The sequence below is a fragment of the Elephas maximus genome, chromosome 15 (assembly GCF_024166365.1).
Source record: "Elephas maximus indicus isolate mEleMax1 chromosome 15, mEleMax1 primary haplotype, whole genome shotgun sequence".
Lineage (NCBI taxonomy): Eukaryota > Metazoa > Chordata > Mammalia > Proboscidea > Elephantidae > Elephas > Elephas maximus.
Genome location: NC_064833.1, coordinates 2,377,712 through 2,401,838, shown reverse-complemented (window position 1 = coordinate 2,401,838; position 24,127 = coordinate 2,377,712). Strand labels below are relative to the sequence as shown.

Here is a 24,127-nt window from a genome sequence, read left to right as displayed (position 1 = left end):
AAAGCCCAGTCCCAGGCCCAACAGCACCCCTTCCAGCGAGCACCAGGGAAGAAGGGAAGGACTTCTGGAGGCAGGACCAGGAGTGGTCCCGGAGCCCACCTGCCTGTGCTGATGGAACTCAGGTGAGGGGCCTGGAGCCTGACTATGGACGGGGAGGAGGCCAAGCCGGAGACGGGCGTGTGGTAAGCATCTGCATTTCTCTCCTTTTTCATGTAGTTTCCCAGTAATAATAGCGAGAAGCCACCATCACTGGGGGCCCAGAGAGACCTGTTCATATGCTGACAAGCTGACCCATTCCCACAGCAGGCAATTCCCACCCCAGTTCTCCACGGTCAGTACTCAGGAGAGGATACAGTGATAGTGCCCCTTGGTGGAGGTGGGTGGGGGTCGCACTGCCCTGGACCACAGAGAGGGCAGGGGTGTGAGACGCACCCTAAGAAGCAGGGTCCTCATAGTTGCCTACCAAGAAGGGCTTGGGCCACAAGGCAGAGAGCAGTGGAGCTGGATGGGAGCATGGGTGTTCCCGGATGTGAACATACATGTTCCTGAACACGAGCATGCATGTTCCTGGATGTGAACACACGTGCTCCTGGATGTGAACAGGCATGTACCTGGATGCGAGCACACGTGTCCCTGGACATGAACATGTGTGTCCCTGGGTGTGGACACACGTTCCTGTGTGAGCATACATGTTCATGGATGTGAGCATGCACATCCCTGGGTGTGAGCACATGTGTCCCTGGACATGAACCCACACGTCCCTGGACATAAACACACATGTTCCTGGATTCAAGTACGTGTCCCTGGACAGGAGCACGTGTGTCCTGGGACCCAAAGCTGAGCCCCTTCTTTGCATACTGAGCTGCTCACCAGGGTTCCCCAGGTATGCTGACCAACGAGGCGTGAATGAGGAGCACTGACCCTCACGGCCATCAGGGGTCAGCACAAGCTCTGGGAAGGCCCCCTCCACAGAGGGACCTGGGCACTTGCCTCCCCACATCTCAGCTTCCTCACCTGCAACAGCGGGTGTGGGTATCAGGAACAGATAGGTATCCTAGGAGCGAGGGCGCTTCATACTTGCCTTGGTGTGGGGAGCACCAGGAGTCAGAGCCCTGGCTCCACCACACCCACTCCCTGCGGGGGGGCACCCACTCCCTGAGGGGCACCCACTCCCTGCGGGGGACACCCACTCCCTGGGGGGCACCCACTCCCTGCGGGGGGGCACCCACTCCCTGGGGGGACCCACTCCCTGCAGGGGCACCCACTCCCTGTGGGGGACACCCACTCCCTGGGGGGACCCACTCCCTGCAGGCACCCACTCCCTGTGGGGGGCACCCACTCCCTGCGGGGGGGTACCCACTCCCTGGGGAAACCCACTCCCTGCGGGCACCCACTCCCTGCGGGGGACACCCACTCCCTGGGGGGACCCACTCCCTGTGGGGGGGCACCCACTCCCTGTGGGGGGCACCCACTCCCTGGGGGGACCCACTCTCTGCGGGCACCCACTCCCTGCAGGCACCCACTCCCTGCGGGGGACACCCACTCCCTGGGGGGACCCACTCCCCGTGGGGGGACACCCACTCCCCGTGGGGGGGCACCCACTCCCTGCGGGCACCCACTCCCTGCAGGGGCGGCCACCACCCTGACTGCCCCCCGACCAGCACACTGCGTGCACCGAGTGTGCCCGAGCGCCATCAGGAGCTGGGGAGCCCGGCTGATACAGCAGCAGTTACATGAATCAGTGTTGTTATAGCAACTTCGGCTCCACGTCAAGCAAATGCCAGCCCGGAGCGCCCAGGCACCACACGCCGATGCTGGAATTGTCAAGATCGCTGATGGTCAGGGCGTTTGGTCAGTGCCAGCCACACACCCCTCTCCTTCCCCCACCCCACCCGCTCTCCTCCCCAGGGATGGCCACATCCAGCCAGCATGCAGGAGGCCGGGCACCCAGCCGCCACTGCTCTGCCCCAGCCAGCAGGGCACACTGTCAGCTAGTCCTTTTCCCCAGGACAATGTCAGCAAAGGGGCAGGAATTCGGTGCCTGAGTCACGGGGGCAGGGGCGCCGGGACTGGAGTCTGTCCACACAGCTGCCCTCAGACAAGGAGACTCTGGGTAGGGTGTGTGTCTGCAGGCAGGGTACGGAGGACCACGTCACCCCCCCCATCATCTTTGGTCCTAGGAGGGCAGCGTGCCCCATTCACTTGGGCACGCCTGCTGTGGCGGGAGGGACATCCCTTCATCAGGAGGGACGGCAGAGCCCCAGGCCCTGGCCCAGCTCTGGGGCCACCTTCATCGCCCTCGTGCCTGAAGACTCCACCTCATAGAGGTGAGGACCCTACCCCAGGCCGCTCAGGGCTCAGGGACCCAGCAGCACCTAGACAGGGAGCTGTACACCAAGGCTGGACAGCAGCAGGTCCTGCACTGAAAGGCCCTAGCGCTCAGCTCCCCAGTGGAGGCCACACGGGAGGGTGGCCGGGGCAGAAGAGGTACCAGGGCTCTCCCCACTCCTTCCAGGAGCCACAGCATGGAGGGTAGCTGCCCATCGATGTCCTTGAGGGTAGGCTGGCCAAGGACACCACTGAGCCCATGGGTCACAGAGAAAGAGGGACCCAACGGGTCACAGAAAAAGGGGGACACACATGGGTCACAGAGAAAGGAGGACCCACACGAGTCACAGAGAAAGAGGGACCCACACGGGCCATAGGAAAAGGGGGACACACATGGGTCACAGAAAAAGGGGGACCCACATGGGTCACAGAGAAAGGAGGACCCACACAGGTCACAGAAAGGGGGACACATGCACAGGTCACAGAGAAAGAGGGACACACGTGGGTCAAAGAGAAAGGGGGGCACATGCATGCATCACAGAAAAAGGGGGGCACACACATGGGTCACAGAGAAATGGGGACTCACGCATGTTAGACCCATGGCCTAGTGATGTGCCCTGACCACCACCCAGGTGTCCCCTGACCATAGCAAAACCAGGTCCCTCCTCTGTGCCCAGCCATGCAGACCCTCACTGTCAGCAATGCTGTGAGCCATCCACAAAGTCTGTGGGTGCCCGGAGGGGACCTCATCTACAGGAGCCGACAGGGCCTCCTTCCTGCAGGGTATCAGCACCCCGTTGCCAACACAGCCCACATCCACAAGTGCCAACCTCACCCTCAGCCTCCAAAAGCTGCTAATACCCAGAGTCAGCAAGACAGACACAGTCCAGGGGAGACGGCCATGAGGTCCTACCTTCTGCCCATGAGAACCTGCAGTGGCCTCACAACGTCCCTGTGCCTCAGTTTCCCCTTCCATAAAATGGGAACAACTGAGCCTGCTCTGCTGCCCTCACAAATGAGATGACACTGGCAGACCTGATTTTTCAACTGGACAGAGCTCTCCTAAAAAGGACCATTGTTCCCCTCCTGCCCCACAGGGTTCCCACTCACAGTCTCCCCACCCGGAACAAGCCCCCGCCAGCTCCCCCACCCGCAGCACCAGTGGCCCAGACACCAGGGCAGACCTGCGCCCCCAGCTCCAGGGTTGGGCAGGCCCAGAAGCACTGGGTCCTACCACCGGGCACTGTCCGTGGTGCTGCCCTGCCCACTTTACTCAGCGCCTCACTCCTCAGGAGCTGGGCCTCACCCTCCAGAGCTGTGGCCCCAAGGCTATGGCAGAGGAGAGTGGATGCAGACGGGTCTGTGCTAAGCACACTTAGTATGGGTAAGCACTTAAACCACATTATCCATTTTTCTAATTTTCAGTTTGAGAAAGTTACTAAACGTGAGGAAACTGACCTCAAATATAAATGTGTCAGTCTGTCCTACTGCGGGGGCTTGTGTGTTGCTGTGATGCTGGAAGCTATGTCACCAGTATTCAAATGTCAGCAGGGTCACCCATGGTGGACAAGTTTCAGCTGAGCTTCCAGACTGAGACAGACTAGGAAGAAGGACTCGGCAGTCTACTTCTGAAAAGCATTAGCCGTGAAAACCTTACGAATAGCAGCGGAACGCTGTCTGATATAGTGCTGGAAGATGAGCCCCACAGGTTAGAAGGCACTCAAAAGATGACTGGGGAAGAGCTCCCTGCTCAAAGTAGAGTCGACCTTAATGACGTGGATGGAGTAAAGCTTTCAGGACCTCCATTTGCTGATGTGGCACGACTCAAAACGAGAAGAAACAGCTGCAAACATCCATTAATAATCGGAACCTGGAATGTACAAAGTATGAATCCAGGAAAATTGGAAATCATCAAAAATGAAATGGAACGCATAAACATCGAGATCCTAGGCATTAGTGAGCTGAAATGGCCTGGTATTGGCCATTTTGAATTGGATAGTCATATAGTCTACTATGCTGGGGACAGCAACTTGAAGAGGAATGGTGTTGCATTCATCCTCAAGAAGGATGTTGTGAGATCTGTCGTGAAGTACAATGATGTCAGCGATAGGATAATAGCCATATGCCTACAAGGAAAACCAGTTAATACGACTAATATTCAAATTTACCCACCAACCACTAAAGCCAAACATGAAGAAATTAAAGACTTTTACCAACTTCTGCAGGCTGAAATTGATCAAACATGCAATCAGGATGTATTGATAATTACTGGCAATTGGAATGTGAAAGCTGGAAACAAAGAAGAGGGATCTGTAGTTGGGAAATATGGCCTCGGTGATAGAAACAATGCCAGAGATCGCATGATAGAATTTTGCAAGACCAACGACTTCTTCATTGCAAATACCTTCTTTCACCAACATAAACGGCGACTATACACATGGACCTTGCCAGATGGAACACACAGAAATCAAATTGACTACATCTGTGGAAAGAGACGGTGGAAAAGCTCAATATCATCAGTCAGAACAAGGCCAGAGGCCGACTGTGGGACAGACCATCAACTGCTCATATGCAAGTTCAAGCTGAAACTGAAGAAAATTAGAGCAAGTCCACAAGAGCCAAAGTACGACCTTGAGTATACCCACTGCCGTCGAGTTGATTCCGACTCATAGTGACCCTGTAGGACAGAGTAGAACTGCCCCATAGAGTTTCCAAGGAGCACCTGGCGGATTCGAACTGCCAACCGCTTGGTTAGCAGCCGTAGCACTTAACCACTACACCACCAGGGTTTCCAACCTTAAGTATATCCCACCTGAATTTACAGACCATCTCAAGAATAGATTTGATGTGTTGAACACTAATGACCGAAGACCAGACACGAGTTATAGAATGACATCAAGGACATCATACATGAGGAAAGTAAGAGATAATTAAAAAGACAGGAGAGAAAGAAAATGCCAAAATGGATGTCAGAAGAGACTCTGAAACTTGCTCTTGAACATTGAGTAGCTAAAGCAAAAGGAAGAAATGATGAAGTAAAAGAGCTGAAGAGAAGATTTCAAAGGGTGGGTCAAGAAGACGAAGTATTATAATGACATGTGCAAAGACCTGGAAATAGAAAACCAAAACGGAAAGACACACTCAGCATTTCTCAAGCTGAAAGAACTAAAGAAAAAAAATTCAAGCTTCGAGTCACAATACTGAAGGATTCTACAGGGAAAATAATAAACAACACAGGAAGCATCAAATGAAAATGGAAGGAATACACAGAGTCATTATAACAAAAAGAACGGATCAAAGTTCAACCATTTCAGGAAGTAGCATATGATCAGGACCCGATGATACCAAAGGAAGAAGTCCAAGCTACACTGAAGACAGTGGCGAAAACAAGGTTCCAGTAACTGATGCAATACCAACCGAGATGTTTCAGCAAACGGATACAGCACTGGAAGTGCTCACTCATCTATGCCAAGAAATTTGGAAGACAGCTACCTGGCCAACTGACTGGAAGGGATCCATATTTATGCCTATTCCCAAGATAGGTGATCCACCCAAATGTGGAAATTATCGAACAATATCATTAATATCACAAGCAAGCAAAATTGTGCTGAAGATCATTCAAAAGTGGCTGCAGCAGTACACCGATGGGGGACAGCCAGGAATTCAAGCTGGATTCAGAGCAGGACATAGAACCAGGGATGTCATTGCTGATGTCAGATGGATCCTGGCTGAAACCAAAGAATGCCAAAAGGATATTTACCTGTGTTTTATTGACTATGCAAAGGCATTCGATTGTGTGAATCATAACAAATTATGGATAACACTGTGAAGAATGGGAATTCCAGAACACTTAATTGTGCTCATGAGGAACCTGTACATAGATCAAGTGGCAGTCATACGAAAAGAACAAGGGGGTACTGTAGGGTTTAAAGTCAGGAAAGGAGTGCATCAGGGTTGTACCCTTTTTCGATTCGACGGCATTGGGTTGTTTTTTTTTTTTAACTCAACCTGTATGCTGAGCAAATAATCCAAGAAGCTGGACTATATGAAGAACGGGGCATCAGGATTGGAGGAAGATTCATTAACAACCTGTGTTATGCAGATGACACAACCTTGCTTGCTGAGAGTGAAGAGGACTTGAAGCACTTACTGAAGATGATTAAAGACCACGGCCTTCAGTATGGATTACACTTCAACATAAAGAAAATAAAACTCCTCACAACTCGACCAATAATATAAATGGAAAAAAGACTGAAGTTGCAAGGATTTCATTTTACCTGGATTCACATGGAAGCAGCAGTCAAGAAATCAAATGACACATTGCATTGGGCAAATCTGATGCAAAGGACCTCTTTAAAGTGTTGAAAAGCAAAGGTGTCACCTTCAAGACTAAGGGGCGCCTGACCCAAACCATGGTGTTTTCAGTCACCTCATATGCGTGTGAAAGCTGGACGATGAATAAGGAAGACCGAAGAAGAACTGATACCTTTGAATTGTGGTGTTGGTGAAAAACATTGAATATACCACAGACTGTCAAAAGAACGAATAAATCTGTCTCGGAAGAAGTACAACCGGGATGCTTCTTAGAAGCAAGGAGGGCGAGACTACGTCTCATATACTTTGGACGTGTTATCAGGAGGGATCAGACCCTGAAGAAGGACATCATTCTTGGTAAAGTAGAGGGTCAGTGAAAAAGAGAAAGACCCTCAATGAGATGGACTGATGCAGTGGCTTCAACAACCGGCTCAAGTATAACAACAACTGTGAGGATAGTGCCGGACCAGGTAGTGTTTCGTTTTATTGTACATAGGGTTGCTAAGAGTCGAAATCAAATTACCAGCAGCTAAACCCAACAACAACACAACATTAGCATATTTTTTCCTATTTCCTTCTACAAAATCACAAAAACAACAAGGAAAATGCCCCCACCCCGAAAAATTAACAACAACAAAAAAAACTCTTTTCAACCCAAGCTTCACATTTAGAGAAAGCAGGAAATACTATCTGCAGCCTCAGGAGCAGGAGGAAGAGGGCTGAGTCTCTGGGTGGGAGGAAAGGGAAGTCCGGGGACCATGGAAGGGACAGTGCGGAGGGGCAGCTCTCGGCCACATCAGCAGAAGTGCGTGACCCAACCTGCAGGGCTGACCCTAAGCCCAAAAGCCTTTATTTGCCACCACTGGGCACAAAAGAACTGGAGTGAGGAGGGCTGTTCTCAGACACCCTCGAGAGGTCAGTTTGGCTCAAAAAACTGAGCCTAGAGAATCACTGAGTCAGCCATATTTGCAGGAAGCAGTCCGCCCATGTAGCACTGAACGAGCAGGCCTTTCAAAAGCTTCTCAGCTCTCTGACCCCTGCTGTGGACTGAACTGTGTCCCCCCCAAAATATGTGTTGAATTCCTGGCCCTTGCACCTGTGGATATGATCCTGTCTGCAAACAGTTTTTCTTTTTCTTATGGTAATGAGGCCATACCAATGTATCATAGATCTGAAGCCCAATCTCTTCTAAGTTATGAAAAGACCAGAATAGACACAGTGACACACACACGGGGAAGAGAGACGCCAGTGAGGACCGTCTACAAGCCAAAGAACCAAGGAACGCCCAGGGCTACTGACAAGGAAGGAATCAGCATGGCTGAGACCCTTTTAGTCTCCAGAACCGTGGGAAAATAAATTTCTGTTCTTTAAAGCCACTCCCTTGTGGTATCCATGTTACAGCAACTCTAGGGGACTAAGACACCACCAGCCCTCCACCTATCTCAGAAGGGGGTAGGGGACTCTTACAAAGAGTTAGTCCAGAAGAAAACAATTCGTTCGAAATTTAACAATACAAGAATCATCCCAGCATCGATACAGAGATACTACAAGGAGAAAATGACATAGTAAAGAGGAGTGACACTTACCAAGAGATGAAGAACACACCCCGCCATGAAGCAGCGGTAAACACAGTCTGCCCTGAGCTTAAGAAAACAACAGAGCAATTGCTCCTAAGAAGGAAGCCTTCAAAGCAGGACAGCACGAAGTCAGGAAGAAGACAGCAGCCACATCACAAAAGAGTAAGCTCAGCTGGCAGAACTCACGGGAGAAACAAAATAATAAAAATCACAGAAACAAAGACCACTGGAAAAACTAAGAGGAGAAAAGTCACCCTAGGGGGAAAGAAGAAAGTATCAGAAAGGATAGATACAAGAAAAGTGAGCAAAACAAAGTAAATGGAAAAGGGCACGAAAGCCAGACAGACTTCCCCAAAGCAACACTCAAGTGCGGACACTTGAACGTCCCCTCCTGCCATGTGACACACACACTCACAGGTCCCGGGGATGAGAGTGGCCGTGGAGGAACACCTGCGAGGTGGTCAAAGAGACAGCCTGAACCAAGGATTCTGTCACGATCCAGGCCGTCCTTCAAGCCCAAACCACAGTTTGGCACACAAGCCCCAGGGACCACCACGCCCACGAGCCAGTGTGAGAACCCATCTCCGAGACAAACCTGCCCAACGGAGGCTGACAGAGGTCTCTATCAAAAGAGCGTCAGTGAGCATTAAATATATTTACACCCATAGATTTGTTGTTGGGTGCCGTGTCGATCCCAACCCATGGCGACCCCGTGTGACGGAGCAGAACTGCCCCTTAGGGTTTCCTAGGCTGTAATCTTTATGGGAACAATCTTTATGGCTGTAATCTTTATGTCCCATGGATCCGCTGGGGGGGGGCGGTTAGAAACACCAACCCTTTGGTTGGCAGCTGAGCGCTTAACTGTTGCACCACCAGGGCTCCTTCACACCCACAGACAAAAGACTACTAACATCTAAAGCAAGCGTGAGACCAGAGTGGCAACACAGAACGCCAGTAATAGAAGGCCTGCCGATGGAAAAATGACTCATCTAATAAAAACAGAAGGAAACGGGAAGAGAGGTGGACATCAGCTCACTGCCTCATCTGTAAGAACCGGAGCCAGGGGCTACAATTTAAAGCTGACATCTCAGTAACAGATGCACGCAGATTCAACAGCGCGAAGGTAAACACTGAGGGAGTTACTATTACTGCTGTAACCGAGTAACAGGAGGAGTAAGACAAAACGCACTCGTGTTCTAAGTACTCCTACCAGGTGTATTCCTCTCCTGTTGCTGCAGACCAAGTCCCCACGAATTCAGCAGCTCAGCACAACACGAATTCACTACAGCCCAGATTCCGTGGGTCAGAAGTCCATTTGGGATCCGCTCCTGTCTTCGTTTCCTAAAAAAACCCAAACCTATTGCCGTCGAGTCGATTCTGATAATGACCTCGCTATAAAAGAAATACCACAAGTGGGCAGGTTTAACAGGCAGAAACTTATTCTCTCACAATTCAGGACGACAGAAGTCCGAATTTGGACCGCTGGCTCCAGGGGGAGGCTGTCTCTTTTTGTCAGCTCTAGGGGAAGGTCCTCGGCTCTTTTCAGCTTCTGTCCGTAGGTTCTTTGGCAGCCTTCATGTGGCAGCTGTCTCTCCCCACCTGTGTTTGCTAGCTTCTGTGCCTCTCTGCTCCTTTTATATCTCAAAAGGGATTGGCTTAAAACATACCTGACACGGACATGGCCTCATTAACATAACAAAGATCCCCGTTCCCAAATGGGCTCACATCCACAGGTATGTTGTTGCTGGGTGCCAGGTAGATTTCCGACCCCTACCAACCCCACGTGACACAGCAGACCTGCCCCATCGGTGTCCTGGGCCGTAACCTACAGAGTCACTCAGAGTCGTGAATGACTCGACAGCCACAGGCACAGTGCAGTAGCCTTCACGGGAGCAGACCCCCGGTCTTTCTCCCACGGAGTCGCTGGGTAGGTTCCACTGTCAACCATTTGACTAGCAGCCGAGAGCTTAACCGTTGCGCCACCAGGGCTCCTTCCACAGGTACAGGGGTTAGGACTCACAGCACAGTTCTGTGGGACAGAACCCAACGCACAGCAGTTCCCTAACTGGAGACCAGGACAGGCCGTTAACAGAAGCCAGTTCCTGCGGCCACAGGACTGAGGTCCGTCTTCTTGCGCCGTGGGCTGGGGCCGCCCTCTGCTCCTGGGGGCCTCTCTCCAGCTCCTGCGCCTGGGCCCCCACATCTAAGCCAGCAGTGGCAGAGCAGATCCTTCTCACTCCGGGCATCTGACTTCCCCTTCTGCCACACTCCCTCCCTTTCCACCGGAGAAGGTTCTCTGCTCTTAAGGGCTCATGTGATTAGATGGAGCCCTCCCAGATAACCCAGGATACTCTCCCCATCTTAAAGTCTGTAACCTTAGCTACACCTGCAAAGTTCCTTTTCATCCTAGTTTTGACTTATAGCAACTCAGCTGACAGAACAGAAATATACTCTAGGGTTTTCTAGAGTGCAATCTTTGTGGGAACATAACTCATCCACAGGTCCCAGGGATTAGAGTGAGGACATCTACGAGGGTGGGGGAAGGGATGTGATTCTGCCTATCACAGAAGGTAACTGTCTTAGTCATCTAGTGCCGCTATAACAGAAATACCTCAAGTGGACGGCTTTAACAAACAGAAATTTATTCTCTCACAGTCTAGGACACTAGAAGTCCAAATTCAGGGTGCCAGCTCCAGGGGAAGGCTTTTTCTCTCTTTTGGGCTCTGGGGGAAGGTCCTTGTCATCAATCTTCCCTGTTAGAGGAGCTTCTCAGTGCAGGGACCCTGGCTCTTGTTTCTTGGCAGTATGAGGTCCCCACGTCTCCCTGCTCACTTCTCTCTTATACCTCAAAAAAGACTGACTTAAAATACAATCTAATCTTGTAGATCGTCCTGCCTCATTAACATAACTGCGGCTAATCCCACCTCATTAACATCTTAGAGATAGGGTTTACAACACATAGGAAGATCACATCAGATGATAAAACGGTGGACAATCACACAATACTGGGAATCATGGCCTAGCCAAATTGACACATATTTTAGGGGGTCATAATTCAATTTATAATAGTAATGAGTGCCACTAAAGCACAGAATGCAAATTGCATTATATGATTATTACGACCACTACCACTGAGATAAAGACACAAACTCTCCTAAATACCAGGAGAACTGCATTAAAAAAAAAAAAGCAAAGTAAAAGCCTTAAAAAATACATAAACACACAAATCACATGATAGAACTAAGATTAAACATATCTGACCTATCGATAATGTAAATTAATTTATCTAGTGAGAAAAAAAGAGACTCTCGGATTGAATCACAAAGCAAAAGCCAACGTTACGTGGCATACGAGACACACTTAAAGTAATTCAGATGGGTTAAAAATTAAAAAATGGGCAAAGCTGTGTCAATTAAATGCAAACTAAGGAAATCACTAGTCATAATGTTAAAGTCGGATGAGATGGAAATGAAACAAAAGGCACTTTATGGTATTAATGGGCGCGATTCAGAATAAAAATATCATAGCTATAAAGAGCTACATACCAGATAACGTAGCAGCCAACATTTAAGGAGAAGCATACGGAAGCTTAACAAGGACAGAGACCATGAACCACTTTGCTTCGTCCACAAGATAGCAAGTGGACAAAGGCTAGGTAATATCACGGCCTAAACAACGTAACTAAGACAGAACAATTAATCGATCCAAACATCAATCAACATCTGTACACCCAAAACAGAAAATTCGTCTTCTTCTAAATGCCTACAGAACAGCAGTGATAACCGACTACGTGTTAGGGCCATACATAAAACCTCTTTAGAATCCAAAAACGTTAGAACAGGGCTTCAAACCAGCTCTTCCTGGTTCAATCATAGCCAAGGAAGCGACACCAGAACAGACCCAAATTTTTAAAATTTTGGGTGAACAAAAACCATAACCGGAATGGGAAAAATTATGGGTGGAAACCCTGCTAGAAACTTAATCTTCCTCTTGGAAAACAAGGGAGCGTCCACGTTGCATAGCAACCAATCTTCTGCCCCTCTGACGCTGCAGAGTCGGAAGCAGCCATGCCGGCCGACTGTGTCACTTTGCATGTGTGTTACTCTCCTCAGTCCTGGCAATAGTCCAATCTCCTGCATCAGGCTCCCAAAAGGGCCCACGTAAAAACGGCGTAGCAGGGGCATCTGACCTCCTTGTTCAACTTCACGGGGCGGGAGGAGACTCAAGATCCACAGCCCCAGGCTGATTTCTATGAGACGGAGGTCAGACATGCCTCCTCTCTCTGCCATCTTTACCAATTCTGACACCAGCTGTCCCTCCCTGGGCACTCACTCTCTGCTTCTCTGCTGAGTTCAAAATACACTGCCACGGCCACACAAGACTCACAGACGGGCCTCATGATTAGGGGGTTTATCAGGGAAGTAACAGGTTACATTTCAGGCTCGGGAACACTCAGGATGCAGTTTTTCCATCAGGACAGCCTCTTCACAGCCCTGCAGCAGGCAGACCCCTCTCTGGCCCTTGACCTCTGCCCTGATTGCTTGGGCAAGTGTCACAAAGCTCTTTTCGCTCTGCCATGAAGTGCCCCAAGGCACCCCACTCTGAAGGCCCTCAGCTCTAGCTCTGTAGGTCAGCAAGCCTAGCTCCACCAAGTGCCCGGAGGCTCCCTACCCTGCCAGCAAGCCTCCTGCCCAAAGGTGCTCAGCTTTCTCTCTCTGGGGGCCAGGAAGCCCACTGAGCCATCTCCTGCCGGTCTCCTGGCTCTGCTGCCACTGTTTCTCCACTGCTGCTTCTGGCTGCCTCCAGCGTTACAGCTCTCCCTCTCTGACTTCCTGTTCTCTGCGCCTCGCTTTAAGCCTAGTGGGATGGCAAAACCAGCCAGTCCCCTCATTAGGGTTCCACGTACCTTATTTACATAAGCCCACCCAGTCACTTGGTGAGAGTTATAAAGAGTATGGCTAGAAGGGCCATATTAAGTAATTCACTACACTGGTCATCTAAACATTGGCCCTCTCATGCCTGAAGGATTAACTTCCCCTCACAATTATTCTACCAGTCCAAAACAGCCATTAACAATTAGTCCCTTCAGTAGCGCAGCCTACAGGGCGAGGTTACACAGGTACCAGCCATTCAGGTCTGCTGCAGGTATCCATCTGATCTGGTCAGATTCTCCAAGTCACCTCGTCGTCACCCTTTCTGCTCTCTAATAAAATTAACTGAGAGAAGATTGTTTCCTTGCTCTGATCCTCACAAGGTATCTATCAGCACAGCAAAGCCTTTAAAGGGCTTTAGGTTCAGCCACTGTACTCGAGTCCAGCCATTCCTCCCCCTTAGTCCACTCTTTCACACTCACAGCTTCTACAATTACAGATTTTATAATCGCAATTAACCCTGTCAATAAGCACTCATGGCTGAATCATATAATGCTATCAGCATCTTCCCCACCCTCTCTTCCCCAGACCCATCAGGAAAAGAGGAATCCTATTTGGCGGGAATCCTCCCTTGTCCCCCTTATGTAACGTAAGCACAGTCAGGAACTCGTGTAAGCCAGCCACTTCATGCCTTTATCTGCCCCCTGTTTTAGAGAGCCAATGTTTAAACCGCCAATCCCTATCTAAGCAGTACTCTGAGGAAGTCAAGCATGATCCTTGGTGTCCAGCTGGGACTTTGAGCACCTGTCTCCTAAGCAAAGTCCAGTCCGGAGCAAGGCATCAAACTGCCACAATCTATACCAACTCATGGTGCCAAACATCTTTTCATTCAGTCGGGTTCTGGTCACCTCATCCCTAGCCATCCAAGCTAGGTCACAACGGATGCCAGCCCCGCAGGCTCAGGAGTTCACAAACCTCCCTGCACTTCTGACCAGCTCAATACACCTCTTCTGAGTCTCCCATTCCAGGGTTGCAACCTGTAATTTTTCCCTTTCCAGTTATGGTTCCGGGTCACCCAAATTTTAAAAATTCGGATCTGTTCTGGTTTCGCTTCATAGGGCATGACCGAACCAGTCTGAACTGGTTCAAAGCCCTGGTTTAAAAGCAAACTGCCCATGTTCTCTGATCAAAATGCAATTAAAACTAGAATAATAACAAAACCAAGAAATCAAAAGACAGTCCACTTGTAAATTTAAACAACTCTTGGATCAAAAAAGAAAAACAAACCAATATTGCAGAACTTCTTGACAGCAATGATAAGGAAAATAGATTCAATAAAAACTTAAGGAATAGCCCTAAAACACTAGATACTCTTTTGAAAACAATGTAAACAAATGAGTCAAGCATACAAGTCAAATATTTAGAAGGATAAAAACGATTGACTGCCCCGAAAACCCAAGACAGTCACCTAAAAAGCAGCAAGAGAACACAGGAAGGCTGTCGGGTGCCGTCAAGCGGTTTCTGACCCACAGAGACACCACGCACCAGAGCAGAACCACCCAGAGGGTCTTCCAGGAGCCCTGGTGGCACGATGGTTAAGAGCCCGGCTGCTAACCAACAAAAAAGGTCAGCAGTTCAAATTCACCAGCCACTCCTAGGAAATCCTATGGGGCAGTCCTGCTCTGTCCTATGGGGTCGCTATGAGTCGGAATTGACTAGACAGCAAAGGGTTTGGTTTTATTTTCTTTTTTCTTTAACCTTTATGGTTTGAACCACCAACCTCTCAGTTAGCAGCCAAGTGCATAACCACTGTGCCACCAGGGCTCACAGTAAGGTCGCGGGGGGTAAAATTAACTCATAGAAATGAAGAGCATTCACACATGAATTTACAGACAACAACAAAAAAAGACTCCTTAGAATAACAAAAAGGATAAAATTTCCAAGAAGAGGGAAAACTTGAAAACTGCTCAAGAATACAAAAAAAAAAAAAAAAAAAAAAGGAGACCTAAATAAATGAAAGAGAAGCCACAATCTTGAAAAGTGAGACTCAAGGGCAGAAAGATGTCACTCTCCCTAAGTTTGTTTATTAATTTAACACGATTCCAACCAAAAATCGATCAGGTTGTGTGTGTGTGTGCGTGTGTATGTGTACACATGTGTGAGTGTTTGGTTGGAGAGTCAGAATACAAACTAATTCAAAGATCGTATATAAAAATAAACAATTAAGAACGAGCAATAAATTCTGACAAAAAAGCAGCCAGTCCTTTAGGATACTGAAACATTGAAAAGCTTTAATAATTAAAACAGTAGTCTGACTGCATAAATGGACAAAGGAATGGTTTACAAGAAACAGAACTAAACACAAACAGGAACTCGGTACGTGACCAAGCGCATCTTCACCCGATGCCACCGTGCAGCCGGTGCCAGACTCGGACGGGCCACCCGCCTCTCTAAGCCGCAGGCTCCCTTTGTAGGGTGGGGACAGCGGTGTGACCTCGCTGGCCTGCCCAGCGGTCAGTCCCAGCCCATGTGAAGCACCTGCTTACAGCCCTGCCCGGGTCCCCATCAATGCAGCCGCCGCCCCTCACCCTTCCAGCTGCTTGCAGACAGTGGCCCAGGGATGTGGCAGAGGCTGAGCTGCTGGCTAGGTCACAGTCCTTTCCCACCACGGTCTCATGCTTTAGTGAGTATGTACGGAGCGCCTACTGTGTGCATTCTATGCTGGGGCCACAGAGACAGACCCAGGTGGCCCTGGAGGACGCACGAGGAGCCGACACAAGAACAGCTGAAGAGCAACAAGGATCAAACCAGAAACGTGTTATTAGATTCTGTAGGTCCCAGCCTCACGGCCCCCCCCCCCACCAGACACCAGCAAGGTGCCAGGCCCCCCGACAGGTGAGCTTCTGGCTGGCAACACTGAGCTGATGAGCCTCGAACCCCGAGAGCAGGTCCCCAGGTTGGGCTAGCACTGGGCCACCCCAGAAGGGGAGCCGCCCCAGGGCTCCTTGAAAAGCCAGACATCGGGTTCACCAGAAGGAGCTGCCAGAGGCAGGGCAGGAGGGCGGAGTCGGTCAAGAGAGCCTGGCTGTATGTCTGGCTCAGGGAGGCCAGGGGACCTCTGGCCAGGTAGTGATGTGGCAGATCATTGAGAGTGAACGAATCACCCATCACCAAATGAACAGGTACACGATGTGGTCCACGCATACGATGGAAGACTACTCAGCCGTAGAGGGGACTGAAATCCTGACGCACACCACAACACGGATGAACCCTGAAAACATCATGCTGAGCCAAGCCGGTCAGTCACCAAAGGACAAACGCTGTACGATCTCACTTATGTGAAATACGCAAATATACAGAAACCAATGACCATTAGTGGTTACCAGGGTAGGAGAGAGGGAGAAAGGGGGAGTGTCTGCTTAGGGGCAGTGAGGTAATCTTAATGGTGGCAGAATGATTTGGAGAAGGGCCCCAGCAGTGCAGCGGTTAAAGTGCTCAGCCGCTAACTGAAAGGTCAGCAGCTCAAACCCACCAGCCGTCCTGCAGGACAAAGATGTGGCAGTCTGCTTCCCTCCATAAAGATTTACACAGCCTTGGAAACCGTATGAGTCAGTTCTGTTCTGTCCTACAGGGTTGCTATGACTCAGAATCAACTTGACGGCAGTGGGTTTGGTTTTGGCTGGAATAACTTGGAAAAGGATAGCGAGAATGGTTGTACAACTTAAAAAACACACTCGATGCCACTGAATTATACATGTACTAACTACTGAATTGGTGCATGTTTTCTGTGAATATTTTCCACACAACAACAATGTATGTACATGAACACACAAAGAGTAAATGGAAGGGCCTGGCTGAGGCTGCGGGTCCAGTGGGGACACCCGGCAACTCAAGATGTTGCAGACCCTCCACAAGGAATGAACAGAACCAACTGTCCTGCCCCAATTCCTGTCCACCACCTCTCCCTGCTGGGGTTGTGCCGGGGGGCGGGGCGGGGGGGCGGCGGGGGGAGAAGGTCAGGCTCCCAGGAGGGCGTCCAGCTCCTCATTAGCACTGTCACTGAAAGCCAGCCGAGCTGCTGCCAAGCCAGGAAGAAGGCGGCAGTTCTGCATTTTGAGATGGACTCTGGGCTTCCGTTGAAAACATGCCCCTTTCCAGGCACTTGGCTGCAATGGACTGTGGGTATCGGGTGGAGGGCAGCCAGAGGCAGTGGGTGGGCAGGTGGGGCAGCTCCTCTCCCCTTCTTGCCAGCTCCGGTCCAGCACAAACACCCCAGACTCTAACGCCCGTGGTTTTGACCTGAGCCGTGAGGCCCCCAGCTTCCCTGGATGTTGCCCCATACCACTGACATCTGGCTCCACGCCTGGTGAGGGCTCACCCTGCACTCCTCTGGCTAGCACTGGCAACAGACGGACGAACAGGCAGACAGACAGATGCACCAAGCAGGCACCTGACCCCTAAGGCCCTCCGAAAAGACTTGATGACATGACCCCTTTCCAGGGTCCAGGAGGGCCAAGCACCCAGGGTCCGGGAGGGCCAATCACCCTGGGTCCAGGAGGACCAGCCACCCAGGGTCCAGGAGGGCCAGCCACCAGGCGACAAGCTCCTCCCATCCAGCCTCTCCCTGGGCCCCACATGTATCAAGAGCTCCCAGCCCACCTCAGCCTCCCTCAGCCAGGCAACGCCAGGCCGTACATCAGCTCCTCCCACCTGGCCTCGCCCCAGCCCACCAGGGCCTCCGTCTCCTCCCTCTCCATCAGGACATCACACCTGCGTACCTGGGCTCCTTAAAGCCCCCCAACCTTTGCCAAGCTCCCCTCTAGGATGTCATCTCAACATGGTATGCCCAGGACTGAGTCTCCATCAGAAAACTGATCAGCCCATTACTGCTGTCCTCCAATGCACAGAGCCCCTTCCCCCTTGTCCTCCGGGGAGAAGTGGGGCAGGAAGGAAGGCAGGCCGGCAGTGGAGTGGCATCCAAGAGCCGGCGTTCTTGCCAGCCAGTTGCTTACGTGCTCTGTGGCCTGGTTTAAGTTCTCAGCTTCGGAAATGTCCTCATCAGAGGATCCAAAGAACCGGCTGGGGCCTGGCGCAGACTCCAAGTTTTCACTACGGTGACAACAATGAAGACGGTGACGACCATGAGGGAGGAGAGGCCTCTGACCTAGGGGCCCTCAGAGAAGGGGCACACTCCGCCGCCGGGGACTGCCTGGTTACCTGTGGGGCCTCCCTGACCTCCCAAGGCCCCTTTTCCACCTCGGGAGTTCTCAGCAGCCCCCTGGCAATGTCCCGAGAAGGCCATACATGTCAGCATCCATGTCTGTGAGATGCTGACGCCGCCCCTCTGGGCTGCAGGAGCGGACTGAGGGCGTGAGAAGGGCAGCTGATGGTGGCGTTGGCGAACAACACCCATCTTGGTTCCACGACCAGGCCGTCATTGTCTATATCCGAAGGGCTTCACTGTGCACCAGGATGTTACAGGCGTCAGGGCTGGATACCAGCCCTCCTCAGGGGAAATCAGAGCAGAAAACAAGACAATCTCCCATCGATCCAGGGAAGAAAACAATCAAGGTTTATTGGGCAAAGCGCCCACCCAGGGCTCCCAGGTCAGATCGCCTGGCCGGCTTTGCGCTCCATTTCCACGTGGAGAGAGTGGCTCACTCGGGCCTAGGGCCCCAGATTGCTGGGACAATGTGCAGCCTGCCACCCATCAGCCCAGCACAGGGATCTACAGTGTCACCGTGGTCACCACAGACGCAACACAGAACACCGAGCCACGGGGCCAAGATAGGCCCAGCCTCCAAGGCAGCTGGGCAGAAGCGGGGGCTGTGTGCCTCTTGAAGCCAGCAGTAGCCTCCACCCACAGAGCTAGGGTGCAGTCCTCACCCCAGGCCCCAGAGCCCCACTCCACTCGAGTCCCTTCAGGCATGGCCCATGCTGGCCTGTCCCTGCTCAAGACCAAGGCTCCAGAGCCCAGGCCTCACCCTGCCACCCAAGGCCCTCAAACTGGCCCTCAGGGACTGGCCTGCTGGAAGTTCCACGCTGCTGTGCCTCTCCTGAGGCCTCCCACTGCCTAGACAGCCATCCTCCGGCCCTCCCACCACCGGTGCCCACTCAAGCTTCAGGGCCCAGCTCAGGCCTCCCAGACCCAGGCCCCCTCCCAGATAGCACCTGGGCCAGCTGCACCCACAGCCACAGGTACAGTGGCCCTGGCTGCCCCTCCCACCCTCGTGAACTACCTGCTTCTCTGGCCCACTCACTATGTGACCACGGTGCACGCACCCGTCTCCCTGACGTTCCCCTCCACTTCATGCCTCATCCTGAGCCTCCAGAGTGTGTGGCCACAGGAACAGACGTGAGCGGGAGGACCCACCGGGCCGCTGTGGCCCTGTCCAGACCAGCACTGCCCACATACCACCCACTTGCTGCAGCAGCTCCTGTGGCCCCCAAGTTGGCTTAGATCCAAGACCAGGGCAAGGACAATACAGGCAAAGCAAGGGAAGGGCCTGCCATGTGTGCTGGTCTGGAGGCCAGGCATGGATCTTCACGTTGGCCTGACCAGAAGCGAGCCTCCAGCTGAAGGAGAGAATCCCGGAGCAGGGATAAGGCCAGGCTGGGCAGCAGCAGCAACTTCTGAGGACAGCCCCAGGGGGCGGACGGGGCACCTGGACCAGGGACCAGCCCAGAGGCGTCACCACCTTGGGTCATCAGGGAGAACATCTGCCCGTGATAAACCTGGAAACCTGCCCGAGGCATCGGGCTCTGACTCGATGGTGGCCATCTTCTCTGCCAGAGGACTCGGGCTTTTCTAAGGGGTACTGGATGCAAGGGCAGGACGTGTGGTGGGGTGAGAATGCAGGCTCAGGGCCTCGGCACCCAGGTTTGGCTCAGCACTGTCACAGCCCCCATACTTCTCCCACAAACATCACCTGGCACCGACTGCATCCCAGGCCCTGGGCACAGCTGGGCCTTCGAGATGCATGGCTCTAGGTGGCAGACAGGTAGACGGGGAGTGCAGAAGGACCACGATCCCCACGGAAGTCCTGAGGTCAGGCACAGGAAGAGCCTGCATGGGCTTCAAGTGCCTCCCCTACGACCTCCCCCGCCTGCCGACAGATGCTCTCAGTGGAATAAGGATGAGGATGTTCAAAGCAGTGTCAGAACCCAATGTGGAACTCACATTAAATGACAGAGAAGAGCACCCCAGAGAGGACAGGCAGGCCCACCCGTCCTCTAGCTCTCTGCTCGTCCTTTCCTCCCTTCAGTCTGCCATCACTGTCCATCCCTCCACACACCAACTCCGCCGATATTGACGACGGGCCTAGGAGCCAGGCAGCACAGGGCACGCTGGTGAGAAACAGCTGTGTCTGAGAAGAAGACTACCTTCAAAGTGCTAATGAGTCCATCATTACTGTCTTGGCACAAAATCAGATTTTAAAATAAGATCACAAGTTACAGCCAGACTGAGCCATGAGGGTCAAATTTCACTTGTAGCAAAAAACACAAACAAATCCAGTGTCCACAGACACACCTATGTGTATTAAAAAAGAAAAGTCTAGGCCTTACCAATTGTCCACATACTCCAAACACTGCTCAGAGCAAAGTGCCTGACAACCTGTGTGTCTGGAGCTAAATGGACGGAGCCTGAAGACTTCATGGTTAAGGGACTCAGGACCAGGACACCTCTCTGTGCCTCAGTTTCGTCCATAAAGTGGGGAGAACACATGGCGTCTTCCCGGGGTCCCCATGAGACTCATTTAGGACAGAGCCTGGCAGCAGTGAGTGCAGGATGAGTGTTGCTGATACGCTCAGTAACACTGCTGTCACCTGCAAAATGTCCACCCAGCTTTTCTGGTCATTCCACCTGGCCCAGTTCAAGTCCCAAACCCTGGGAGGCAGGCCTCCCTTCTTCAGGACCCTGTGGCCACCTCCAGTCCTTATCATTGACAGCTTGGCACACCCTGGTCACAGGTCAGTCCCCCACACCCCGCTTCCTATTCCCCACATGCTGAGCGGGTCTCCCTCTGCCCCTGCCCCACTCACCATGCTTGGTGGCTGGCTCCCACATTCAGTTTACTCATTCGTCAGAATGTGCTGGGGGCCTACCCCCTTGAGACACAGGCAGGGCACACAGATACAGGGTGACCAAGCTGAGGTCCCTGCACACTGGGACGCTCAGTCGCAAAAGGGAGATGAACACAGATAAGGGCTGTTTCGGCGTAATGCCACAGTGGAAAGTGTGTGTCCAGGTAAGCACCAGGTGCTGTGGTCAGGGCACAGATGTGGGGGAACCATCATCAGGGAGGCAGGGCAGGAAGGCTTCCCAGAGGAAGAAGTAGTTGCTGGACGCCCCGGAGCACAAGGGCATTTTGAGCAGAGGCTGGGGGAAAGGCAGGCAGCTTGCAGGAAACACAGAGCTCTGAATTGTCGGCACAGGAAGCAAGTTGCAAGATGTGGCTGAAGCAACTAGCAGGAGCCGGCACAGGCAGCCAGGAGCACCGAACGGATTAAAGGGACTTAAAGCCCCCACATGGCAGTGCCTGGGCCTAAAGCCAGCCCTGACACAGAAGGCCAGGCATGTGAGCACCAGAGAGGCCACAGCCAGGCCAGCCAGAGAAGCAAAGGGATGGGGAGGTGGCCAGCGAAAGTACACCCCCTCCAGGAAGCCTTCCCTGGTTGGTTGACTGGCCTCCTGTGGCCAACTGCAATCACGATGTGGTCCTGGAACTCTGCCACCCAGAGTCCAAGCACCCGCGGCTCCATCGACATTCCAGGTTGAATCCCAAGAAATGACCAGTGTGAGAGATCAGAGCATCCCCCGTGGCCACACACCACATGTATCTTTCAGTGCACATTGTGCCCACACTGAGGTAAGGTAAGGCACAATCCCAACCCTTCCCTGCCCCAGAGACTAAAGACAGCACAATAAACAAGCAAAGAAGTGGGCGATGACAGCACGAGGTCTGGGAAGGAGAAGGGATGGAGCCTGAAACAGGGCGTCCTGGCGGGAGGGCAGTCGGGCTGAGCAGGTGACAGCCAGCTGCCCTCGGGTGCAGGGCACTGAGGAGGGTCAGGAGTGGCTGGGGTGAAGGGAGGCAGGATGACGGGCCTCAGGCGGGGCGCCCGTGTGTCCAGAAGCCTGTGGGTCAGAGCTGTCCGCATCTCCGATGGCCAGGCGCGCATGTGCGCTGCCCGGTACAGCAGCCTCGGGTCACGGCGGCGGCCGAGCGCTCAGGTGTGGCCAGGTGTCTAAGGACCGGAACTGACTTCCGCGAGGCGAGACCATGGGACGTGAGTCCCTGAGCAGGAGGCCCCGGACGGTGTCCGCGGGCCGCACAGCTCCGGTCCCGGCAGCTCCCGGGCGGGCCGCCCCCCGAGGCGCTTTTCCGGGGAAGGAAAGCGCGGGAAGCAGATGTGGCCCCGGACCCGCTCCGCTCGCGGGGACCGGGGACGGACGCGCCCCGCGGACACACTGCGCCCGGGCCGCGCGGACGGGGCGCCCACCACCGGGACGGGACTGCACCCCCGGGCCCCGGGGCGGCGGACGCACGCGCTCCCGGTCCCCCCGACGGGCACCCCGGGGGCGCAGGCCGGGAGGGACGACGGGCACGGGCGCTCGGAGGCCCCGCCCCTGGCGCGCCCCGCCCCCTCGGCCGGCCCCTCCCCCGGGGCGTCTCCGCCCCTCCGCGCCCCCGCCCCTCCGCGCCCCCGCCCCTCCGCGCCCCCCGCCCCGGGCCGCGGAACCCGGGCGGGCGAGGCCTTCGCGCCCCTGCCTCACCTGGGACTGGGTGGCTCGGGGATCCGTGCGATCGCGGCGGGGAGGGGGCGGTGGCGGGGACGGGCACCCAAACATCACGTGACCGCCTCCGCCGGGCGCGCGGAGGCCGGCACCGTCCCGGCAGCCCCCGCGCCGCCCGCCAGCCAATGGCCGCGCGAGCCCCTGAGGCTGACGGACGCCGGCCAGACTACAAGTCCCAGCGTGCCCTGCGCGAGCGACCGGAAGCGGCCCTGGGACGGCGGCCGAGCGGGCTTAGGGACCCCGCCGACGCTCGCATGAGTGGAGGGTCCAGCGGGGGTCCCGGGAGGGAACGGCGGCGTCCCCCGCCCCCCAGCCTAGCACGGTCTCTTTCCTCCAGACTCTGAGACGGCCGGCCTACGCTGGCCCGCCGAGCCTCAATCTCCCTATCTGTAAGACAGGGGTGACATGGAGGTGACATTGTGTAAGGATGCTAAGCCCTGGCGAAGGCCTGGCCGCAGAAGCCTGGCCCCCGGCCCCTGTCACACACCCCCCCCAATCTCAAGTGATGTCAGAGACGTTAGAACCGCGGGGCATTTCGCCCGAGTGGTCGCCATGCGCTGGCAGCGGGGGCACCGGCGACCTTGGGCAGGTGGGTGGGCACCTGCGAGGCCGTGGTCTTGGGCTAATCGGAAACTAGGAAACAGGTCGTCACCGTGAAGCTAACAGCGACGGCTCCGCGCTAGGACGTGGAGAGGCTGACAGCTGGCTGGTCCCACATGACCCAGGGAGGTCTGCAGCCCAGGCAGGGAACTGAGGCTCAAGGACCTCGTTCCAAGGTCACAGCCTCCCAGTAGTCCCGGGAGCGGTAAGGGCCAGTGGCCGGGACTCCCCTGGGAGACCCTCCTCGCGCCTGCTCCCTCTTCCTTCCCTTCCCTCTGCGGGGCCTTCAGGACCTCTGACTCCCTGCTCTACCCAAGGGCACCTGCTCGCTGAGCCTCCTGGCTTAACCCAGACCTACCCTCCTCCCTGAATGACTCTGCCCCTTGCCTCCTGGTGACTTGCTGCGAGAGGGAACTTGGGACCGGGGTAGAATCCTGGGGCCATCAGTTGCATGCCCTCAGCCAGTCAGTCTCACATGAGCCTGTTTCCTCACTGACGACCAAGAGCCAGACCCCAGGCAACTGCTGTCCTCACCAAATCAAGTGCCTTTACAATAACTGATGGGCAGCCTTAGGCTTCCTGTAGAGGCCTGCTGAGCTCCTGGAAAGGGAAGGGGTACCCCATGGGCCCACAGCACC

At 53.7% G+C, this 24,127-nt stretch overlaps 1 protein-coding gene across 15 annotated transcripts in view; it reads right to left on the bottom strand.

Moving 5' to 3' along the window:
- TSNARE1 (t-SNARE domain containing 1) overlaps nt 1-22,965 on the bottom strand; it is a 230,922-nt gene extending 207,957 nt beyond the window's left edge. For 13 of the 15 annotated variants that reach the window (XR_007513240.1, XR_007513241.1, XM_049853648.1 and 10 more), the window contains exon 1: nt 22,869-22,965. The gene's annotated coding sequence lies outside the window, so the exon portion shown is untranslated. Of the gene's footprint in view, nt 1-18,102; nt 22,630-22,868 lie in introns of those variants that run through there. The other 2 variants (XM_049853640.1, XM_049853639.1) reach the window with 2 other exon arrangements.
- Nucleotides 22,966-24,127: the final 1,162 nt, after the last annotated feature.